This window comes from Nannospalax galili, unplaced genomic scaffold, assembly GCF_000622305.1.
Source record: "Nannospalax galili isolate Female #2095 unplaced genomic scaffold, S.galili_v1.0 scaffold1064, whole genome shotgun sequence".
Classification (NCBI taxonomy): Eukaryota; Metazoa; Chordata; class Mammalia; order Rodentia; family Spalacidae; genus Nannospalax; species Nannospalax galili.
The window spans coordinates 801,834-819,079 of record NW_008352126.1 but is presented as its reverse complement, the minus strand read 5'-3'; the positions used below and the strand labels follow the sequence as shown (position 1 = coordinate 819,079).

Here is a 17,246-nt window from a genome sequence, read left to right as displayed (position 1 = left end):
CATTCATCTGAGCATAGATTCATATGACAATTCAAACTTAAATTCAAGTTTTATGGCTCATTACAGACTCTCAGATTGTTTATAAACTCCCACTCAAACCACAGAGAATTTAGTTTTTCTCATATAACGTCCATGTATTTAATTATTCACTTGCTGTTCATATATGTACATATACATGTGAGTAGTCTAGTCTGTGAATATACATTCATTTTCAGATATATCTAATTGCATTCATCTGAGCATAGATTCATATGACAATTCAAACTTAAATTCAAGTTTTATGGCTCATTACAGACTCTCAGATTGTTTATAAACTCCCACTCAAACCACAGAGAATTTAGTTTTTCTCATATAACGTCCATGTATTTAATTATTCACTTGCTGTACAAACATATGAGCAGTATCCATCCTGATCCTGTACTCTCACTGGAAAGGACTGTGTGACCACTGACATCATTTCTACATATCCGTTCTTTTACCTTTACAGCTTTTCTCAATTTTGGAAATCACCGAGTGAGGCTCATCTTCTGCCATTTCAGTGAGATTGCTCTACCCGTTTTCAGAACAATTATACCATTTCATGATAGTTTTCATCCCATTATGAAGACCTCTGCTTACTGGATGATAGTTTCATAAGACTGCGTAATTGAGATTTACTTTATGTTCTTTATTACTATGGTTTTGACCAATGCATAATGTCAAGTGTACACGCTTTCAGTATTGTATAAAGCACGTCAGAAAGAAAAAACTCCCAGCTTCGCAAATTCTACCTTCCTCTTTGTGAGCACACTTCAGAGCCACTATTATTTCCGTTCAGCAGTCCCATCGTGGTAGCTCTGAGCAGATGCAGCACTCCCACCCCTTCTTCCACAGACTAGTAAGCATTCTGGGTCCATCTGATGCTTCTTGAAACCTCATGTTTCTTTTCCTTTACGTCTGGGTATACAAGGATACGTTAGTACACCTATTTAAATCTGTTTCTGATGAATTGCAGTGATTGTGAAAAAAGTTTCAATATATATTTTGTTGGGTATAAAATTTCAATTTCATAACTATTGAAATAATAAACATGTTCTAAATAAAAAAATAATAAATTTAACAAAACAGGCCACACAATTCCGATAGCACTTTCTAGGTTGAAGGAAATACTGAAAACAAATCACACAACTATACAAACATACTAAAAATTAACGAATGATCAATTTTATGGAATGTTAATTTCAATAATACTGATTAAAAGAATAGTGAAAAAAACTGAGTAACATTTTGGTTCTCCAGTTCAAAAAAGACATAAAATTATAGTCAAATGATGAGATAAAGATTATGCAACAAGCCGGGCGTGGTGGCGCACACCTTTAATCCCAGCAACTGGGAGGCAGAGGCAGGTGGATCTTTGTGAGTTCAAGGCCAGCCTGGTCTACGTAGTGAGTTCTAGGCCAGCTGGGGCTACAAGGAGACCCTGTCTCAAAAAGACAAAAAAAAAAAAAAGATTATACAACAGAATAAACAGAAAATGGTTTAGATATTGGTTCATAAATTAAATGAATAAAACATCACTTTATTCTTCTAATCTGCTTTTAGTATTTTTCATCATTGACATGTTTTCTTCCTCAATGAATGCTTGCCTTATTTGGAACTACAAAAAGAAACAGAAAATTCAAATACTTTGAATAAATACCTAGCCGCATGCCTGCCTAAGATTCAAGAAACTGGCAAACCGTCCTGCAATATTTGAGTGCCCATTTCAGTTTCCTCTGACAGGAGCTCTGATTGCAGTTTTCCCTTGCCAGAATTTGGTCTTCTCAAATGTATGGATTTAAAAAACTGCTGTGTCACTGGTATTGCAAGATTGCTATAATTTGCATTCATTTTGGTGAAAAACTTGGTTGACAATTTTCCATAGACGGATTCTGGATCATTTTGCAAACCCTATACCTTCTGTAACGGTAATATATTTTTCCTTGGCTTCTCACAAGAACACCTCCTTTTCTGTACTTACTGCTGAAGAGATGTGTTATACCTAGGTGTATTTTGTGGCGTTTGTCCTGCTTGGGAATCTCAGCGCTATCTAAATCCAATTCGGCTGATTCCACTATGTTTTGGAATTTCTTGACTGTGCATGCTTCGATTTTCTTTTACTTTATATTATACATTTATTTAATCCACTGAGTCCAATAACTGCTACTTACATGCTTATGGGTCATCTACAGTTGTGTACAACCTACCAGCGGCCACCCCGAAGAGGAGTGATTCTCCTCCCAGATGCCATCAACTGCCAAAACCTCCTCAGTCAAGTTTGAGACTCAGGTTGCCCCATCTCCATCATGCTGGAAGTTTTAAGTGTGTTGATCTTGTATAGGTATCTTGAAGCAACCACAGCAGGTGTGGACTTATATGTGCTGTAGTGTGTCATGTCCAGAACACAATATTCCCCAGCACCTCTCCCTGTCCTTTGCCTCTTTCATTCTTTCTACTACTTCTGTGATGCATCTGAGCATTGGGAGAGTTGACGCAGATGTCCCAACTATGAGAACTCAAAATCACTTATTCTCAGCACTTTGAACAATTCTGAGTCTCTATATTAAACACTACCCACTGCAACAAGTAGCTTCTTTAACCAATATTGAAAGATACGCAAGTCTATGGATATAAGAACAAACATTTAGAAGGCAGTTTGACAACATGACAATTTAGCAAATCAATAATAGTATATTCCCTCTTAGGGCCTATGCCTTCCCTAGCCGTGAGTTTTGACTTCATTTATATATCAGTCATGAATTCCCTCTGTGGAACAGATCTCAGATTCATTCAAGAAAGTGGTTTGTTTTCCCATAGACAGTCTTACCACTATTGCAAGTTGGTCCATCTTTCTGGCAGGTCAGTTTTATAGCATACAGCATATGACACTGGGTAAAAGCATGGAAGTGTTTTCTCACCCATCAGACTTCATAGCACCTTTGGGTACTGTGAACATTGTTATCCGTGAGAGAGCTTCCTCATCAGCTCAATATTGATTTCTCTGTAACCTAAACTGAAGGTAGGGTATCTTCAGTAATTGAGTTTTACCATGTGGTGGTGTGCAGTGCAGAGCAAGGGCCAGGGCCTTCTTTGTTCTGGGCATCTCTGGGGCTTCCTTGAGCTATTACTCATAGAACCGTAAAATGTGCCCAGAGGTGAGATTTTCATTAATAAAACATGTCTTAGAGAAGAGGAATCTTCACCCCTGCTGGGTACCTCTGTTCAAACTCATTTCTTTATAAATTATGTTTTTAATTAGTCTACAAACTTTTCATATCTTCTTAGTTTTGGTTGTCTTAGTTCCCCCATTTTCCCATCCTCCATCCCCATTTGAACGTTTTGTCTCCAGTATTTGTCCCAATTTTCTTACCACGTGTAAGATCGTTAAGTTTCCATATAGCTTTTCCATGTAGCTTCGTTTTCCTCAGTCTTTCCCCGTCCCCATCGCTCCACTACCTGCTTGAGCCTTTCTGTCCCATCGTCCTCTTCTTTCTACTTTTAGGTGACCAATACCTAAAATCCTCTATCACCTTCACTGATTCCTCAGCAATGGTGGGTTTCCAGGTTCCCGGTTTCCACACGCACTCCAGGTTAGACACACAGAAGACTTGAAGCTAGATTGCACACGTGAGAGAGAACCTTTGATGTTCATCATTTTTGGCCTGGTCAACCTCACTCAGTATCATCTGTTCCACTGACGTATAAATTTCATGATTTCATTGTTCTCAACATACAAGTAATATTCTACTGTTTATATGGACCACAAGTTCATTATCAGTTCATCACGATGGACATGTCGTTGATTCCATTTCCTAGCTATTGTGTCTAATTTCCTTCCTGAATTCCAGATACACTAGCTTCTTTTAACTATCCCACAACTCTCTAGTGTTTTTTGCTTCGTATCTCTTGGCATTTTAATTAAAATGATTCTTTGGACTTTTTCACAATCCCACTGATTATCCCCCACAAATTATGCATAGTCTGCTAAAAAAAATCAAAGGTAACTCTTTATTTTTGCTACTTTCACTGACAGAATTTCCTCCAGAGTAGTTCATGAGTTTCAACTTTCTGCTCCACCCCTATGTTTATTACCTGCTTTTATGTCTATGACCTTTAAAGTCTTACGCATCCTTGCATCCCTACACTGATGATTCTACAATCTGTATTATTACATACTCTTTCATGAACATTACACTGACTCTTCAGGTTGTGATAGTTTTTACTCCTTCTGTGCCTTGAAATCTTTGGTGTCGAAGGAAAAAAACTAGCTTCAATGACCATAAACAGATGAACGGACAATGAAAATGGATTGCATGTGTCCAGTGGAATTTTATTCACCTGTAAAGAAAATAATAAAATGAAATTTGCAGGTAAATGGAAGGAATTTTAAAACATATTTAGTAAGATAACAGGTTCAGAAGATAAATACCTCATATTCCTTGTTATATGTAGATTCTAGTTTCTAAATTTTATGTACAGGCATTTATGGAGGAGAGCATGTGAGTAAAGGTAATTAAACTAGAAAGAAGCCTATGAGTAAAGAGCTTGAAGGAAGGAGATGGGAGAAGGGTAATAGATGTGTGACTGGAACCAGAAAGAACTGAAAGGTGCAGCAGGATAGAAGTTGGGAAGCTGGGGGTCAGGGGACGAACTGGGAGTCTGAATCACCCAAACCAGGGTGTTATGAAATGTCATAAACCAGCTTACTTTAAAGGATGATTAAAAATTAAAATAATGAAAATATGGTATATACACACAATGGAATTATATTTACTTTCAAAAACCAACAAAATCACAGTGCTTGCAAGAAAATGGATGTAAATAGAGATTATCATATTAAGCTAACCATGTCAGATTCACCAACAATCCTGGATGGATTCCCTTATTTGGAAATCATAGATTTTAGATAGAGGCATAAAAGCTCACATGTTATATGGGCTGAAAGTCAAAGCAATACTCTCTAGTGCAATTAATTGGCCTGAAATGAGAAGAGAGAAGTTATGGAGCAGGGTTGGGGTACTGGTGATAATGTGACAAAATAATTTATATGACATGCCCTTTTGAACCTCAACACTATTTACAATGAAAATAACCAACAGAGAAAAGAGAGGTCATTTTGACAACTAAAGCTAGCATTTTATTTTTTATTAAACAAATAAATCATTGCAATTTGCTCATTGACAGAATAAAGGAAAAATGATCATCAGAAAAGCCACAGAAATAATCATTTGATAACAATCAAAACTTAATTAAAAAAAAAAAACTCTTAGATAATTAGGAATAGATACAAATAGAATCAATTTTACAGAAGACATATATCATAGTTCAGTAAATATCATGCTAAATATTAAAATATGCATGTCCCAAATAAGGTTGCCTAATTTTATTAATAAATTCATACTGAATATATAGTAAAAGGAAAAAACGATTACATGGTACTACATGTGAAGAAAAATGGAACACACATGGTCAATGATCTCATGAATGATAGTCTAGAGAATTATACATCAAGAAAATGTTAATTAGAATCACAATGAGATCCCATTATACATCCAATAAATATGTAAAATATAAAAATCACAAAAGATGAGTAGGGTAGAGAGAGCAACATAGGTCCTCACAAGTTCCTGACTGAAATGCAAAATTCCACTACAATTTCAGTAACAGTTTGTGAACATGAGAATTTCCTAAGCATAAATCAAGAGCAGAATCTAGTAACTCCACTTGGTACTTTTCACAAAGTCAATTAATATTTATGTCAACTAAGAGGCTTGTGTACAAATCATACGATAGTTTTACTTATAAAAGCATAAATCTGGAAGTAAAATGGCCAACATTAGAGAGTAAATAATCAAATTCTATGTTTTTCCCATAAAGGATACTTCCTTGCAATAGAAAATAGCAAGGTACTGGTTTATCTATAAGTACGCAGAAACATTTGTGCATGTGTGTGTGTGTGTGTGTGTGTGTGTCTGTGTGTGTCTGTGTGCATATGAAAGTATTGTCTCTCTATGTATGTAAGTGTACCAATGTTGTGCAATGCCCACAGAGATCAGGTGTCAGATCCCCTGGAACTGGAGGTACTGACAGTGGTTAGCTGCCATGTGGGTGCTGGCAATCGAGCCTGGGTCTGCACGAGCAGTCGGTGGTCTTAACCACTAAGCCATCTTTCCAGCACCTTTAAAAATTTTTTTTAATTAAGAAAAACATTTAAAACTCATGTTGAACAAAGGTGCTCAACACAAACGTGTGCACAGTATGTGCTTATATGAAGTATAAAAACTGACAAAATGGCAGTATGAGGATCGTAAAGGGAGTAAAGCGAGCCTAAGTTTGGTGAAAGAATGGACAGAGAAAAGATGTAATGGAGCTTTGAGAAACATTTCGATGCATTTATTCATTTACTTTGTTTTTTCCTGGAGGAGGGGGACATACCATGGTCCACTTGTGAAATCAGAGCAACTTACAGTTGTTTTTTCTCTGTCCGCAATGTGGCTCCTGGGGATTGAACTTCGACAGTGAGGCTTGACAGCAGAGCCTCTAGCTGGTTCTTGTACTGAATCTTTTTTTTTTAAATTGAATTTTTGCAATTTTCATTCAATATAATTTGATGGTATTTAGAGTCTTTCCTATATTCCCACCTCCTCTTAACCCTTTGCTCTCTCTCGCTACAGAAAGAGAGAGAGAGTGAGAGAGAGAGAGAATAATTTGTGTCTCCTCATGTCCTTCAGTGTGGGTCCATGCATTGGAGCCTGACTGACCTGGGAAGAGTTCCATGCTTGAAAGAGACTGTCTCTGTCCCTCCCACCAACCACCTGTTGACACAGTTTCCTTAGGTGGGTTTGGAGCTACTTACGCACTTCTTCATGTCTCTGCTGGGATTTTTTTCTGGTTTTGAGCTTTCATGGGACTTTGCAAGCTGTCACCATTGTTGTGAGTTCATATGAGTAACTGACCAGTTGTCTGGAAAACTTTGTTTCCTCGGGATCATCCAGCACCTCTGGCTCTTAGAATCTCTACACCTCTCCCTCTTCCATAATGATCCCAATGTCTTGGGAGGCTGAGTTTGACATTGGTGTCCTATTCTGAGATAAACATTCTGCAGTCTCTGCACTTCTCTCAGCTCTCGACCAGTCGACCAGTCGTGGGTTTCTCTCTTAATCACCATCTGTAGCATAAGGAAACTTACCTGGTGGGAGCTGAGAGATGTATTAATCTATGTCTATAACAGTAAGTCATTCAGTCAGTTTAATATAGTATCAGTTTAGTAAGAAACTGGTATTAGGTTCTTCCCTATGTCCTGTAAGCTGTCTAGTCTCAGGTTCCTAAGCCTGATATCAATGTCAGATATGGAATTCATCCATGGAAGTGGACCTTAAATCCTACTAGAAAGTGGTTGGTTGCCCCTATAATATTTGTGACGCCTATCTTGCCAATGTAGTTGTTACGCAGTTCACAGGATTTGTGGCTACATAGGGTGATGCTTATTTTTTTTTTTCTTTCTGGCAGGTTGCATAGCACCTTCCAGCACTATGAAAGCTACCTAGTAGAGATGAGGCTCTGAGGTCAGCACCAGCTTGATTTCTCCTTGTTTGTTCTACAGTTCATGTATGCAGTGTCTTCAGCATTAGGGCCTTACCTTTCAGTCTTGGTGGGTAACCAAGTGAGAGGCAATTTCCAGGGTTGCTTGACAGTCTATGAAACCAGTGGTCAACAGTCTCTAGAGTGGAAGTCCATTCCTGGCATTGAGGTTTGTCTCTTTATTAGTTAATGATGCCTAGAAAGGGCAATGTCCCCCTGTTATTGAATAACTACCTTTAATGTCTTTTTATGATATATTTTTATTTACTTTAAGAGGCTTCTATAGTGATTGGATTCCATATGTTTTTTTTTTTTAATGGCCTCTATTACTTATCCCTCCTTATACTCCCCTCCTCTGGCCCGCCCTCCCGTTCCTCAACCTGTTTAACCCTTCCTACTCTAATGTTCCCCTTCATATCACTAAAATCTACTACCCTACCAGGAGCCTCCCTACCACCCACCCATGTATTTAGTTCATTAGTTTATTAGTTTCTTTTAAAAAAATATTTATTTACTATTTTTATTTGATATGTATGAGTGTACTGCCAGCATGTATGCAAGTGCACCCAAGTCATGTAATATCCAGAAGAGGGCATTGGATTCCCTTGGAACTAGAGTTAAGGATGATTATAAAGCCACATGTAGGTGACCGGGAAGGGAAACCAGTTCCTAGGCAAGAGCATTCTGTGTTCTTAACTGCCGACCTATCTCTCTAGCCTCTGTTTATTATCTTCTTTACCTCCCTGTACTTTCAAATTGAAACATGCTTAGCCAAGATTTTAGATCTAGCAACTAGCTATGAGAGAGAAGACGTAATGTTTATCCTCCTGAGTCTGGGTTACCTCACTCAGATGATTGCTTCTCGTTACAACCATTTACCTGTTAATATCGAATTTTCAGTTTGTTTTAAGAGGTGAATAATATTCCACTGTATATTCCACCACACCTTTGTTATCCATTCACAGTTGGTGGACATCTAGGTTGTTTCAATTTCCTGGCTCTTCTGAAAAGGCAGTAATGGATATGAACAACAGGCATTTGAAGAGTGTGATACACAGTTTTTAATATATAGGGCCAGGATGCTATGGCTGGATCACACGGTGGACCTACTTTAAGCTTTTTGAAGACTCCCCACACCTATTTGCACAGTGGCTGTACCAGTTTGCACCCCCACCGGCAGTGGCTAAGGGTTCCCCTTCCTCCTTGGGCTCACCAGCATTTGTTGTCTAATTTTTGTATCTTTGCCATTCTGAGAGCAATAAGATGAACTCTCAAAGGGATTTAAATCTGTATTTCCCTAATGACTAGAAGTGTTGAATAATTTAAAATTATTTCTCAGCCATCATCTTTAGAGAAACCCATTTTTGGCCCCACACCCCAATTTTTAATTGGGTTGTCTGGTTTTTCTGTTACTTAGTTTTTCAAGTACTTTTTATATTCTAGATGCTAACTGTGCTGGAGAGCTTTAGTGTCAACTTTACACACCTGAGTTGAGGGATCCTCAACTGGGGAACTGACTCCATAAGATTGGCCTGTGGCCATGTCTGTGGGGCATCTCCTTGATTATTGAGTGATGTGGGAGGGCCCAGCCCACTGTGGGTGGTGCCACCCCTGGGCAGGTGGGCCTGTGTTGTATAAGAAAGCACGCTGAGCAGGGGCCAGGGGAGCAAGCCAGTAAGCAGCATTCCTCCATGGCCTGTGCTCCAGCTCCTGCCTCCAGGCTCCTTCCCTGAATTCCTATTCCTCCCCAAGTTGGTATTGGTCAGAGTGTTTTGTCACAGCAATGGAGAAACAAACTAGGACACTAACTTTCTATCACAGGTATAGAAGGTAAAGATGTTTTCCCCCATCCTGTAGGGTGCCTCTACATTCAAATGATGGTGTCCTTTGATCTACAGAGGCTTTTTGTTTCATGTGGCCAATTGTTGGACCTAATGCTTGCGCTATAGAAGTCTTGTTCAGAAATTTTTTCCTGTGTTTATAAGTTCCACTGTATTCCCTGTATTACCTTCTATCTGATTCAAGGTACTGGGCCTTCTGTTGAGGTCCTTGATCCATTTGGAGTGGGTTTGTGCATGGTGGGAATAGGGGATCTAGTTTCACTCCTCTACATGCCGTTAACCGGTTTGATTAGTACCATTTACTGAATAAACTGTCTTTTCTCTAGAGTGTATTTTGGCTCCTTTGTTAAAGATCAGGTGTCCTTAAATGTACAGATTCAAATCTAAGACTTTTATTCTATTCCACGGATCAGTTTGTTTTTATGCCAGTACCATGCTGTTTTTATTACTTTAGGTCTATAGCATGATTTGAGATCAGGGATGATCATGCCTCCAGCAGTCCTTTTATTGTTCAGGATTATATCGGCTAGCCTGTGTGTGTGTGTGTGTGTGTGTGTGTGTGTGTGTGTGTGTGTGCTTACAAATACAATTGGAGATAAATTTCTGTGAAGAATTGTGTTAGAATTGTAATCAATATTACATTGAATTTGTAGATTGCTTTTGTCAGGATGGCCACTTGCCCAGTATTAATTCCACCAGGCCATGAGCATGGGTGGTCTTCCCATCTTCTAGTGATCTCTCTGGTTTCTGTCTTCAGTGTCTTGAAGTATGAACTATACAGGTGTTTCACTTCCTTCGTTAGATTTATTTCGAGGCATTTAATGCACTTTGAGGCTATTGTGAAGGTGAACATTTCCCAGATTTCTTTCTCAGCATGCTTATTGTTGGTGTATAGGAAAGCTACTGTTTGTTAACATGTTAATTTTTATCCTGATACACTGATGAATGTATTTATCACCTCCAGGAGTTTTCTAGTGGAGTCTTTAGGATGCTTTATGTGTGGAATCATAGTGTCCGCAAATACAGATACCATGACTTTTCCTTTCTAATGTGTCTCTTCTTTATTTGTTTTATTGCTGTAGCTAAGGCTTAAAGTACTTAGTATATTGGCCAGGAATCGAGAGAGTGGGCATCCTTGTTTCATTCGTGATTTTAATTGGGATCCTTTAATTTTTGTTTATTTACTCTGCTTTTATTCTGCGGGCTTATTGTATATTGCCTTTATTACGTTGAAATATGACCCCTCTATCCCTAAATCCTCTTGATTTTCTCATGAATGGATGTTGGATTTTGTCAAAGGCCTTTTCTGTATCGAATGAGATGACCATGGATTCTGTTCTGTGGTGGATGACATCTATCAATGTATGAATGTGGAACCATCTATGCATCTCTAGGATGAAACCAACTTGATCATGGTGGATTATCTTTTTGATGTGTTCTTGCATTTCTTTTGCAGTATTTTATTGAAATTTCTGCATCTACGTGCACCTGAAAGATTGTTCTGTCATTTCCTTTGCCTAGTTCTGTTCTTAGAGTAATACTAACTTCATAGAGGGAATTCGGTAGTGTTCCTTCATTGAATGTTGTACTGACTAATTTGAGAATTATTGTTATTAATTCTTTGAAGTTTTGGTAGAATTATGTGCTGTGTCTATTGGGTTCATGATGCTTTTTAGTTGGGGGATTTTTAAGTATCTATCTCATTGGTTGGAAAATGTATTGTTTGGGGTTTGGATGAAATACTCTGCAGGTATCTGAGAGTCCATTTGATTCATAGGATCTTTTAACACCAGTGTTTATCTGTTTAGTTTCTGTTTGGTTGAACTGTCTGTTGGTGACAGTGGAATATTGATGTTACCCCTGTGTTGGAGTTAATGTGAGAATTTAGTGCTAGTAAACATTTTTAAATGAAATTGGATGCCCCTATGTGAGGTTCATTAGTGTTTAGGATTGTAAGTTCTTCTTGGTGAATTTTTCCTTTAACGTGCCTGAAGTGAGCTTCCCTGTCTCTTGTGGCTAGTTTCAGTTTGAAGTCTATTTTTTCACATTTTAGAAAAGCTACACCTGCTTGTTTCTTGGTTCCTTTTGTTAGAGTATCCCTTTCCACCCTTTTACACTAAGGTGGTATCACTCATTTTGGTGAGGTGTCTTTCTTGAAGGCAGCAAACTGATGAATCCTGTCTTCTAATCCAATCAGCTAGTCAGTGTCTTTCTATTGGTGCATTGTGATCATCAATATTGAGGGCTATTACTGAGCAATGTTTATTAATCACTGTTTTGCTGCTGTTGTAGTGCTGTTTTCTTAGACCTACTGTGGTTGACTCTTCTGGGTAATTCATTTATTCTTTATGCCCTGTTCCTGAGGGTGTTTAATATTCTCTTCAAACTGAAACAGTCCATCGAGCATTCTCTGTAGAATACGGCCTTGGTGTTCATTAATTCCTTAAGTGTATTTTATCAAAGAAAGTTTTTCCATCTCCTTCAATGCATTTCACATCAAGGCCAGCCTGAAATGGTTTATACGATGAGTTCCATATCAGCTGGGTTGCTGCATAGTGAGACTTTCTCTGAAATATAAATAAGAAAAATGATAACCTTACTCTGTTGTATATGTTAAGCACATTAATAGATCAGATTATTGCCAGATGTCATGGTACTTTTAATCCCAGCACTCAGGAGGCGGAGACAGGCAGATCTCTATGAGATCAAGGTCAGCCTGGTCTACATAGCTAGTTCCAGGCCTGCTGGGGTTTCAGGGAGACCCTGTCTCAAAACAACAATAAAAATGAAAAGAAAACAAAACAGAAAATCACTGGAAGCTTTTACTGAGATACACTGGCTGCACAATGTGTTTTGAACGGTAGGTATCTCCCTCTTTGGTATTCCAGTCTTTCTTCAGAAGTTCCATGAAGGGTTTGGGGCTATGGTCAAACTATGAGGTGGTGTCTATGAACTGCAGGTCTTATCCAGAGTGCACATTTGATATGCATGGGTGAGCATTTCACTTCATGGTTCTGACCACACAGCCTTGCAGCATGAGGAAGTGATCGATGAGCTCACCATGTTGGATAAAGTCATCCAGTGGGCTGTTTATTGGAGAGCTCATCGCCAGTGGACGCGTTATTCTTGCTCAGCCTGCCATCCGTAATAAGGTATCCCTGACCAAATGTGAAAATCTTGTTGATTTCGATGTTAACCCTTTTCCTCAGTTCCAGCCACAGAAAAGGCCACACTAGCAGGGTGTGAGGTCCAATACAAGCCATCTCGGCTGCCCTGGGAGAGTCTTGCAGGGCAACTTCTGGGCATTGCAATAACCAGTGACCCCTGTGTAGGCTTTGCATTTCGTCACCCCATGACAGTAATCATGTCATCCAGCTCAAACACCTGGTTCACGGGGACCTGCTGCTCCAGTATCTCCAGGGCCCAGTCTAGTTTCTCAGGTACCATGCCAATTTCCTCTCTGTCAAGTGGGCCTTCTTGGTGGGGAGGACGCAGGCACACCTGGCGTGGGCGATGATGCAGTTACATGCTGTTCTTCATGCTGTTGAAGTATTTCTCCTGCTGTTTCTTTCCTGTATTGTGCTTCCATTTCTCGCAGTATTTGGTGAAGGCTTTCTTCTTAGATTTATGTGAGTTACTCAGCAGTCCCTTTTGCACTCATCATTCTTGTGCTCAGCAAGGGCAGTCTTGAAGGTACAGAGGCCTTCTAGGGTTTCTACAAGTTCCACAATGCCTGCAACCACCTTGGGCTGTGCCTCTATAATGGGAACACCCTTTCTGACTTCTAAATTGGATCCTGGCCTATCTACTTCCCCCGAAATATGAGTCAGGTTAGCCTTGTGGCCCAGAATGACCATGAGGTGGACAGATTGGAAGTGTCATCCTTGGGAAACTCTTCACTTTCCCACTCTGCCAGCACTGTGCTTCCTAGGCAAGAAGTCCAAGAACCCATGTCTGGGAGCAAAAAACTTCCTGTGAGATGTAGGGCAGGCAGTCAAGCATCAGCTGTAGATCACAAGATTTCTTGTCTCACTATGTAGCCCTGCCGGAGTTTGAATTTGTGATCCCCCCGCCTCAGTCTCCAGATGCAGGGGTTACAATTGCGTACCATCAGGCCTGGCTGGTCACTAGTTACTTAATTACACATACACTCAAACACACAGCATACATATTGCTTCTGTTTTGTACTTTGGTTAGAGCATAGATAACTGTTGTAAATATTATTTTCTAATGGAAAATAGTGTTAATCATTTTCTGTTGCCTTCTAAAACACAGATTTTCCTGGTTCAGTACAGTTTTGGTTCATAATTATTTTATGAAAAAGAAATCAAAGCATCTTGTGAAGATCCCGGGAAGATCCAGGCTACATAACTATTTGAATTTCAGTTGAGAAATATTCTGCCTTGCCCCCAAAGAATATTTTAAATACCTAAGATTAAGCGAAAGAAGCTTGGGACCTCAAGGATCAAAATTAGAACAACGTGTAACACATAAGATCAGAGGAGAGTGCACAGTGTCTAAAATAACTACATTTCAGTGTCAGTTCAGTGTGGCAGTTAGTACCTGTAATCCTTTGAAGACTAAGGCAGGAAGATTCCTGTGAGGTCCAGACCAGCCTGAGCTACATGATGAGACCCTTTCTCAAAAAACAAAAACAAAAACAAAAACACCCCCCCCCCAAAAAAACCAAAGCCCCAAAACCAAAACCCAAAACAGGATCAAATTTGTGTCCCCAAACACCCTTTGGTGTGGTCTCTCTCCCTGCAGCAAATCAATTGCCAGTGCTTCCTTGGGTAGGGTTGCGATTTCCTGACCATTTCCCCATGTCTATACTGGGACCTTGGCTGGTTTGAGCTTAGGTGGGACACGTGCAGGTTGTCACCCTTTTTGTGAATTCATATGGGTAACTGGAATTCTGTTTCCTTTAGATCACCCACCACCCCTGACTCTTATAATCTTAACACCCCCTTTTCTACAGTGACCTCCAAGACATGGGAGGCAGAAGTTTGATACAGATGTTCTGGTCAGAGATAAGCACTCTGCGGCCTCTTGTTCTCTGCACATAGACCAGTTGAGGTTCTTATGTTAATCACCATCTGCTGCATAAGGAAGCTTCTCTGCGGAGAGTTGAGAAATCATTAATCTATGGCATAACAGTAAGTCATTAGGAGTCAGTTTATTATGATAACTATTTAGCAGAATAATAGTATTAAGCTGTCCCCCATGACCTGTGAACTATCTAACCTTAATGCTTGGTTACCAAATATTTGTGTCACTATTACACTGATCATTCTGTGTAGTTTTTTATATATATGGAAATTTTTATTATCTAAATTCTGAAAATTGAGCAACATGTCAAGATTTCCTAGATTTCTTTCTTTTGGGGTGTGAGGGTTTAAGATAGGGTCTCCCTGATCTCATAGAGATCTGCCTGCCTACCTCCTGAATGCTGGGATTAAAGATGTGGCCCCACACCATCTGTCTCCCTGGATTTTGTGACTATGGAAACACCATAGGTTGTGATTTCTTTAAGGCATATTTTTAAACAGTTACCTATTTTACAGCATTGGTAAACAGAAAGTGATAAAACATGCCAAAAAGTTTCATAATTGATGTTACATGTGTAACTTTTCTGTCCACGTTTATAAAAGATTTATTGAAACTCCTAAACTAAATGGCTCCATATAACTGAAGCATTCTTTATCCTGATGTGTTCTAATTCCTAGTGCTTGTTGATTTCTACATGGTGTCAGATGTCATTTCTTTTTCAAAGTTCATAATGCTGAAACATGCTTTTATGCAGCTCTGACTCAGGGCTACCATTTCACTCAGTTTGACACTGGAAAACCGAGAGTATCACCTAGTTCAGGAAGCGGAACACGAGGGTCCTCCAGAGGTCCGTCTGTGCTTCAGACATCATTGTGTTTTCCAAAATAACAAGTTTGCTGAAATTAGCTTCACTATACTCATGTGCTTTGTTAAAATAAAAAAAGTTTTATCTTTGACTTTAAATCTTTCTGAATTTTAACACATATAAAACATCTCTTGTTGCCTAGAAAAAAAACCTATTAATTTATACTGTATTTGACAAGTATGCATAATAACAGAACTGCTAAAAAGATATCAGTAGCAATTAAAAGTGTAAAATATGGACACAATTCCAAAAGGGAAAGAAAAATAAAAATACAGCATTCAAATATATACACATATGCATATATATGCACATATATATATATAATTAAACCAAAGGGAAATGAGAGAGGAGTGATACAAATGGACCAACTTGCAAAAATTAGGAACTGCCTAATCGAATTGCAGATTAATATATTATTTTGTTAATAATTGCTTTTAAAAATAGTGTAAATACTCCAGTTGAAGACAACACCTATTTGCTCCATATTCTGCAATGTTGATACTGGTATTTTGTTCTGACTCCTTCTTTTACCCTCAGGTTGTTTTCAAGCCCAAATAGTCAAAGGGGAAAGAAAAATCTTCCATGACATAAATAGGCTGAAGGAATTCATGTCCACAAAACCAGCCCTTCAGAGAGTTCTGGAAGCAATACAAAGAGCTGAAGAAAGGAATGACTATACCCAAGGGGTTGCAGAAAGAAATTCAGTGAAGGTATAACTATGGAAAAGTGCAGCTACATCACGAATGTAAATAGAAATAAAAATGACAGGGTTCAATACTCATCCTTCATTAATAACTTTAAATATTAATGGACTAAACTCCCCAGTCAAAAGTCACCAACTAGGTGAACGGATTAAGAAAAAAAAAAAAAAAACAACCAAGAATGCAAACAAAAAATGACAGGAATCAATACGTATCTTTCATTAATAACTTTAAATATAAATGTACTGAACTCCTCAATCAAAAGACACAGACTAGTGGAATGGATTAAGAAACAAAACCCAACTTTTTGTTGTCTGCAATAAAACCATCTCACTTTTAAGGCCAGGCACCACCTTAAGGTGAAAGGATGGAAAAAAATACTCCAAGCGAATGGTACTAAGATGAAAGCAGGAGTTGCAATTCTAATATCGGGCAAAATAGACTTCAAACTAAAACTAATCAGAAGAGATAAAGAGGGCCACTTTGTTCTGCTCAAAGGAACAATAAACCAAGAAGATATTACAATCATGAATATATATTCTCCAAATTCTGGTGCACCCAACTTCATTAAAACAATACTACAGGACTTTAAGACCCAGATTAATCCCAACTCATTAATAGTAGGGGACTTCAATACCCCACTGTCTGCATTAGATAGGTCAACAGGGCAGAGAGTTAACAGAGAGACATCTGAATTAAACAACATATATCAAATGGACTTAACAGACATTTACCAAGTATTCCACGCAAGAACCAAAGGACATATTTTCTACTCAGCACCACATGGAAACTTCTCCAGAATTTACCATATACGGAGGCACAAAACAAACCAACAAATACAAAAAGATTGAAATAATTCCATGCATTCTATCAGACCGCAATGCAATAAAGCTTACAGTCAACACAGGAAGAAGACCTAATCACCACATGAACACATGGAGATTAAACAACACACTCCTACATGATGAATGGGTCAAAATAGAAATTAAGAAAGAAATAAAGTATTCCTAGAACTAAATGAAAAGGACAATACAACACACACACAAAAAAAAAACCCTCTGGGAAACCAGAAAGCTGTCCTTAGAGTGAAGTTTATAGCTCTAAGTACCTACATCAAAAATCGGAAAGAACACAAATAAATGACTAAACGTTGCAACTCAAGACACTTCAAAAGCAACAGAAACGAAAGAG

General features: G+C 38.6%; 1 pseudogene; it reads right to left on the bottom strand.

Annotated features, from left to right (window-relative positions):
• Positions 1 to 12,441: 12,441 nt before the first annotated feature.
• On the bottom strand, positions 12,442 to 14,731 carry LOC115066934 (annotated as a pseudogene).
• Between the last annotated feature and the right edge of the window lie 2,515 nt (positions 14,732 to 17,246).